Consider the following 8,775-nt stretch of genomic DNA (forward strand, 5'->3'; position numbering starts at 1 on the left):
CGGGCATATTATTCGAAGGGGTCGATTACCCTTTCCTCAAGGGATGATCCATTTTGATGTGGGCCCTCATAGATTATCATGGTACATGTTAAAGCCTCAAGTTAGTAAAGGATTTCTTTCTCTTTTCAAGTTAGTAAAGGATTTGGTCTCTTTAGTCCTCTCATAAATATAATACTTTCTTGTAAAGAAGTTAAAGCCGTAAAGAGAGGCAGTTTATTGATTGTGTAACTAGGGTTAGATTGCGAGAGCATTCCTCTTCTTTTTAAGATTAATGAAGACATTTTTGTATTTTTGTTAAGGGTTTTTAAGTGTTTTTTTTTCCTTAATATATATCTCGATGCATGTTTTTTTAACTATTTTTAGTAATTAGTAATATTAATATTTCAACTATTGAACAACAAATATGTTGCATGAAAGGAGCCCCTTGAATATGGAAGAGAACCAACTTGAAGAGGCAAAGTTGTAATTTCAACTATTGAACAACAAATATGTTGCATGAAAGGAGCCCCTTGAATATGGAAGAGAACCAACTTGAAGAGGCAAAGTTGAGATTACAGTGAGTGATTGACTAAGGTTCCACTTGGATTGTATGACATGGGTTAGAGTTTTCACCATCTCTAACATACAATTTGAACGGTAACAATCTTCATCATTAGATCTCAAGTTGAAACTTTATGTTGGTTTGTGTGGGGTTTAGTCCTTGTTAGATCTTTAGGTTCAAACCTCATGATGGTTTGTGTAGGGTTTTAGCCCTCATTAGGTGTATAAGTTTCAAACCTGATGGGGAGGAGCTAAAGGTTGGAGTCACCTATGGGGGAAATAAACTATCACATGGAGCATTTAGGCTGGACAATTAGTTCTTCCATTCAACATTAGGGGTGTCCCGAGCTACACTCTTGTGTCAATATGCATATGCATTCATTTCTATTCTAAACCATCATATATATGTGATTCTTATGTTTTTAAATATCCATGCCACTTTGGTAAACTAACCTTGGCCTCAACCTTTCTTAAGCATACTTTGTTGGCTTTGGGTGTTCAAAATCATATCCTAGCATGAATCTAGTAAATATACACTACAAAGAGTGGAAGAGCTAATGGAAAAATTAAAGTCTCTATAATATTATAATATCAATTCTAAATAGAGATACTATATCAACAAATTCAATGCTTATTACTAAATAAATTTCAAAATTTTATAGTTATATACACTCTATTGCTAATCTTTTAGGTAAGAAGTTAAACATTTTCAAGCTTATCTAACAAATCCAATGCTTATTACTAAATAAATTTCAAAATTTTATAGTTATATACACTCTATTCCTAACCTTTTAGGTAGGAAGTTAAACATTTTCAAGCTAAGGTAGGTATTATCTAATAGACAATATGCACTCAAAGAAAAGAATCTTAATTGGAAGATTATTCAATCAAATGAGACTAGCAAATTACAATGATTTGGAAGATACTCACTTTAATATTTTCACATATACCAATGCTATCAATAAACACACCTTCCTTTTTTAACTATCTAACAAAAATTTAATCAATATGGAAAATTGAAACACACCATATATAGAACATATATATTTATTGACTTCTAAGCTTTGTTATATTTATTGGAAGAGACCATAAATTTATAAATGAGCAAAATAGACAAATTATCAAAATAATGTTGAGAATCTGCTTTTAATATAAATATAAAATAGTTTTGTAATGTGAAAAATAGTCAATAAAAAAACTTTAATCTAAACTAATTTGCATAAAAAAATCATTTAACCAATTACATATATAATGAACCAACATTATGATTTTTTTATTTTGAAGTTATATTATTGGAAAATACAAATAAAATTTAAAATTGGAAAAATCTAACATATTTGTTTGGAAAGAAAATAATTTTGGAAATTTATAAAACGTATCTCGGTTAAAATAAATATACAAATACTTGTAAATAAATAATTGATTATTCAATATACTTGTAAATAAATAATTGATTATTCATTTAAAAAAATATTAAAACAATCCTGAATTAATTATTTAAAAATATATATTAATAAAGAAATAGAGTATTTTAATTTTTTTAAACGAATTATGTTTATAAAATAAATTAAGATAGAGTAATTATATAAAACATAAATTAAGATATAGTAACTATATTAATTCTGTAGTTAAATATACAAATACTCATAAATAAATAATTGATTATTCATTTATATATATATATATATATATATATATATATATATATATATATATTAAAACACTCAAAGAGAATTAATTATTTAAAAAAAAATATTAATAAAAAAAATTAAATCCAAATCATGTTTATAAAATAAATTAAGATATACTAACTATTAATTCTATTGTTAAATGAGTGGGAGAGTTAGCAACTCTACTCTTGAGAGATTTGATTATTGTTCAAGGCTCTAGGACCCATTTTCTTATTTTCTTTGCCACTTAATTTTTTTTATATAAATATTTTATATAATAAAAATAAAAATTAGATACAAACTATAACTAAAATTTAAAACTTATATAATTAAAAAAAAAAAAAATTATAAATTAAAGCTGAAATTCCTAAAACATATATAATTAAAAAATATGAAAAAAATAAAATAACACAATATACTACTGAAAAAGTAGAGAAATAAAAATAGATAATAAATATATATATATATATATATTTTTAATTTGAGGGAGTTATCTATATATATAAAAATTTGAGGGAGTTATATAATACTCTAAAATACTAATGAATTAAAATTATGTTTATTTTTTTAATAAAACTTAAATTTTAAACTTGTGAATTTAAATTATATATCCAATATATGTCATTGTTTATCATAATTTTTTAATTTAAAAAATTACAATTAATTTATTATATTTTTTTAATTGTAGAGTTAAATAGACTTATGCTTTCCTTATTTGTTGGTTATGTACAGAAATCTCCACACCAGAACACCTTTTTACCTGCAAACTAAAACTTACGGAAAGGTACTACTGTCCAAGTAATTTTTTGTTGTTTTGTTTGACCCTTATTATGACAAATAGTGAACAATAATTCACAAGGCATGATCTCAGGGGACAAACCAAATGCTTTTATCTGTCTTCCTAGTCTTCTTTGGAAATATGCTTTTATCTGTCACAAGTTTCCTACGAAGAATGGAAACCAAAATGCATCACAGTGTTTGTCATTGTAGTCAATCTCCTGTCATTAAGTTTATAATTATACTCTAAACCAGTATATATCGATTTGCGTGGCACTTAGAGAAACTACGTCGGTCAAACCTGTGTTACGAAATCGTATATCTATAATATCCTCGGCTTTGAGGGTTGAGATTTCCATCCTAACTTGAATGTCGTGAATAAATATTTGAAGTGCTTCAGCCAATCACAATTTCAATTTAATACACCCAGCCCGCCGAACTTATATCATGCTTATCACTCAAATTCAATACACAATGAATTCTAATATTCTAAGGATGAAACTAAATCCGTTCAAACTCAACATGAATAAAGTCTATAAGATCAAATTCCGTTGCATCATCTCAAGGAAAGGATGTAACTTACAAGATTTTTTCCCAAGAAATGCTGTCTCGAGTAGCTCGATTTGCTTGGGATTGGACCACGTGACTGGAGATCAAACCTCCTCTTCTGATACAAGTTAGAGTGGGCCTAGCCCAGTATCTTTCCATCCAAAAAAACGACGATGGCCAACAGTCTGCATGTAATTGTGCAGAATACAATTAGATAAATTCTTCATTCAAATGAAAGATGATTCAAAAAAAAACTTTAACATGAAAAATGAATTACATAAATAGAAATTTTATCTTTATATAAAATATTTTCAATAAACACTTTTATTTTTATATAATCTTTATTTAACCAAAACTTAATTATAACCAGAACACGAGAGATGCAGGTAATATAATCCTAAATCTAAGCTCGCTCTATTATATTTGTCGAAAGAGTTAAGCGTGCAAAACCGACCAACTCTCAAAAATTTTCATCCAAAATGCTCTCCAGGACCCATTTTCAACGAAAACAGAAAGTGTCATGGAACAAAAATTAAATTAAATCTTTCCTTATGAAAGTGAAAAATGGATAAGCAAAAACACCCTAACATGGAAAATTATCGCAATAAGAAATCCCTGTACCAATTATTTGTCCAACCTTCCACAATGTTATTAACCAGCATTTTTGACATTCTTTTTCAAGGCTTGTTCGTAATAATACCTAACCCTTCAACTTTGTTGTATTTGTTTGAACATGCGGATAATTTTAGAAATTTGTAGATCTGACCACCTATCAGAAATACTCGGAAATATTCACGTAGAAATAAATTATTCTTAGAATTTACGAAACAGACTTTCCATCAAAAACTTTTAATGAAATACATGCCATGCCAAAGGTACTCTTCAGGAAGTAAGTTATGGGAAATACTCTGCGTAATTAGTAGTTAATGGACGGACAACATTAAGAATTAATTAGCTATCTAAGTTTGGCATGCCTAAAAATAAATGAATGGATTTCCAGGAATCAATCTCGTTTCCTTTTTTCATTAACAACGAAAAATTGTTCCAATAACAAACACAGAGTACATTAACATCCATGCACAAACCGTGCACAGCAGACGCAAACGCACAAACCAGGCAAAGCATTGAAATGCATACACAGAGTAGATTAAAGAAGAGTGATACGGTCTGCGTGGGCAAAGAAAACGTAATGACACTGTAGCTTTTTAACCACGGTCATATGCAGAAAAAGGACCTAAAAGCTTTAGTATAATGTTCGAATTCAAATTTTCGTATAATCTTGCCACCAAAACTTAATTAATATACAAGATCATAACACACAGCGTACATTCAATATATTCCTAAGTTTAAGTTCTAGTGGAAGAGACACACATTCATAAATATGCAAAACCTATTATATTTCAAAAAAATTCCATCCAAGTGCTCTTCAGAATTTATTTTCAACGAAAAATAGACGTGTGAAAAAATAAAATTAGATTAAGTATTTTTCCATACGAAAATGAGAAATGGATCAATAAAACCCTAAAATAAAAAATAATCTACTTTAAAATTTCCTATATAGCTTGAGTACAATGCTATCAATAAGCATTTTGACATTCTTTCTCCAAACTTCTTTGTAACGATTCCTGAATCTTCAACTTTATTGTACTTGTTTGAAGAGAGAAACAATTTCAGAAATTTGTAAACCTCATCATTTATCAGAAAAACTTGAAAAATAAATCCAGAAATAAATTGTTCCTTGAATTTACAAAACAAAACTGTCCATCAAAATGCTCTTCAGGAAACAAATTATTTCAAAGTTTTGAAAAGAATCGTTCAAAGTTTTGAAAAGAAGTGAATTATTTCAGGAGTACTCTTCAGAAATATTCATCCAGCAATAAATTTTTCCTCGAATTTACAGAACAAACTGTCCATCAAATACTTATCAGGAAACAAATTATTTCAAAGTTTTGAAAAGAAAAGAATTATTTCAGGAGTGCTCTTCAGAAATATTCATCGAGAAATAAATTGTTCCTCGAATTTACAGAACAAATTGTCCATCAAAATACTTTTCAGGAAGTAAATTATTTCAAAAATTTGAGAAGAAGCGAATTACTTCAGGAGTACTCTTCAGAAATAAATTGTTCCTCGAATTTACAAAACACTATCCATCAAAATACTCTGCAGGAAACAAATTATTTCAGAGTACTACTCTTCCGAAAGTAAATTATGGAAAATACTCTTCAAAATTTAAGAATTCGTTAGCTGTCAATGTTGACATACCTGAACCTAAACGAAACTGATATCCAAAACAATCCTCCTGCAAGCTGCAAATTAATTATATATGCGATCGTTTCCCATCTTCATCAACAACGATTACTAACACACAAACACATATACATAACAAAGACAACGACGCCACATCGATTACTAACAGACATGCACATATACATAACAGAGACAACAACTCAAGAACTGCACTATCAACAAACACACCATACATTAACATCCAAACCCATACACGCAAACCAGATGCAAACACGCAAATCACGCAAAGCATCGAAATGCAGACACAGGTTAGATTGAAGTAGGGAATGATCTGGTCCGCGCGAGCAAAGATAGCATAATATAAAGCCCCTGCGTAGCTTTTTAACAACGGCCTCTCGATCCCAGTCCAACGGAGATTATAATGACACGTCATTGTTTGTTATTTTATGTCAGAAAGAAAATCATAAAAACATTCCACCAAATGGGACCACTATCCATCGCGATGAGAATCTAGAGTTGAGGCACCGCCTATGCTCCGGGATATTACAGATTAAGGTCTTCTTAAGGAAGTCATTGCTTGACACGTCATTGTTTGTTATTTTATGTCAGAAAGAAAATCATAAAAACATTCCACCAAATGGGACCACTATCCATCGCGATGAGAATCTAGAGTTGAGGCACCGCCTATGCTCCGGGATATTAAGGAAGTCATTGCCAAAAAGGTCATCTATTTCACTTGCATCTATGTTTAAATGCGCATAATGACAAAAGAGGGTAGTAATTACTATAATGTTTTTCAATGATTCGAAAATGTTTGAACATACGGCCCAGTTCCGCAGAGATAACATAATCTAAAGACACTAGCCTACGTAGCTTTTTCACAACTAGCCTACGTGAAGCTTTTTCACAACGGCCAAAGGCAGAAAAATAAAAGCTTTTGTATTAATAACCGGATTCAAATTTATGAACGTCCGCACACGTCATTGTTTGTTATTTTATGTGAGATCGTCATTGTTTGTTATTTTATGATTATAATGACACGTCATTGTTTGTTATTTTATGTCAGAGAGAAAATCAAGAAATTATTCCACCATATGGGACCACTATCCACCACGAGGATAGAAGGTGGAGGCACCTCGGATGCTTCAGACATCAAAAAGCGCGTGCGTAAAAGCTTTTGTATAATAACCGGATTCAAATTTATGAACCAGCAACTCTCAGATCAAAGTCCAACGGAGATTATAATGACACGTCATTGTTTGTTATTTTATGTCAAAGTCCAACGGAGATTATAATGACACGTCATTGTTTGTTATTTTATGTCAGAGAGAAAATCAAGAAATTTTTCCACCATATGGGACCACCACTATCCACGGCGCCGAGGATAGAAGGTGGAGCACCTCGGAGGGCCGCAACATAATGAGACGTCATTGTTTGTTATTTTATGATTATAATGACACGTCATTGTTTGTTATTTTATGTCAGAGAGAAAATCAAGAAATTATTCCACCATATGGGACCACTATCCACCACGAGGATAGAAGGTGGAGGCACCTCGGATGCTTCAGACATCAAAAAGCGCGTGCGTAAAAGCTTTTGTATAATAACCGGATTCAAATTTATGAACTAGCAACTCTCAGATCAAAGTCCAACGGAGATTATAATGACACGTCATTGTTTGTTATTTTATGTCAAAGTCCAACGGAGATTATAATGGCACGTCATTGTTTGTTATTTTATGTCAGAGAGAAAATCAAGAAAATTTTCCACCATATGGGACCACCACTATCCACGGCGCCGAGGATAGAAGGTGGAGCACCTCGGGAGTCGGATGCTTCAGACATCAATCCAGGATATTTCAGATTAAAGTCTTTCTTACGGAAGTTATGGCTAAAAAGTCATTTATTTCACCGCGTCAGCCAACCACTGAACCTATGTAGGTAAAGAAGTTATCACTATAATGTGTTTTAAGGTTATCAGAAAATATTTAATAATAATGATTATAATTTAGTGGAAAGTAATTTAATAATAATAATAATGATTAGTGGAAAGTAATTTAATAATAATGATTATAGCAAAAGCAAGCATAAGTAATTTGAAAAAATGTCAAGAAAGATAAATTTATTTCTAAAAATATATATTAATAGGTTAAAAGTTTAAATTTAAAAGATATTGTTATTATAATTAGCAGCTTGATATAAGTTTGGTTATTTTCCCCTCATAAAATGTTATTTGGTATTTGTTATTTGATGTTATTTTTTATTGGTATTTGTTATTTGATGTTATTTTTTATTTGTTATTTGTTAATATTTTACATGGTAATTTTGTAATTGTATTATGTAAATGTGAAAAAGTAAACATGGATTTAGTCATGTCATTAGTTATTTGATAGTTTAGTTGGTAATTATGTCATAGGTGTCTTTTCTTGAAAATGGTCAAACCAACTTTTGTTTACCTTTTTGCCATTGCGCTGACCTATGTCCTGCAAATTCCTCTTTACAGACTCTACACTAAGCAGAGTTACGGTAACTTCATGGTGAATGTAATGTTAACTTGCCTCATTTATAAGGGTAAAAGAGTGGGTTTAGTTCTTATTAAGTTTTAGGTTTAAATTTGATGGGAAAGAATCGAAGATGTAAATTATTTTTGGGGTTAAACTATTTAGGAGTATCTATCCCAACTTTACTGGTAATGAAATCCTCTGATGATAACATCCTACTGTGAGTAAATAGTTCTTCATTCCATAGATAACTGACCTGAAACTAAACTCAAAATAATGAAAAAAAAAGGCAAGCAAAAACACTTTACTCATTTATTTAAATGCATCTGGAAGCTAGAAAATTGTCATCTAAGGCCAGGAATGATAAATAAATGCATCTGGAAGCTACAGAAAATTGTCATCTAAGGCCAGGAATGATTCTTTTGGTTCTACAGTTATATTCGTGTTGTTCTTATTATTTTATTCATTGTTTTGTGACTGTGATGAGAGCAG

This window comes from Pinus tabuliformis, chromosome X (assembly GCF_031772625.1).
Source record: "Pinus tabuliformis cultivar Carrire ecotype Pingquan chromosome X, CPIR1, whole genome shotgun sequence".
Classification (NCBI taxonomy): Eukaryota; Viridiplantae; Streptophyta; class Pinopsida; order Pinales; family Pinaceae; genus Pinus; species Pinus tabuliformis.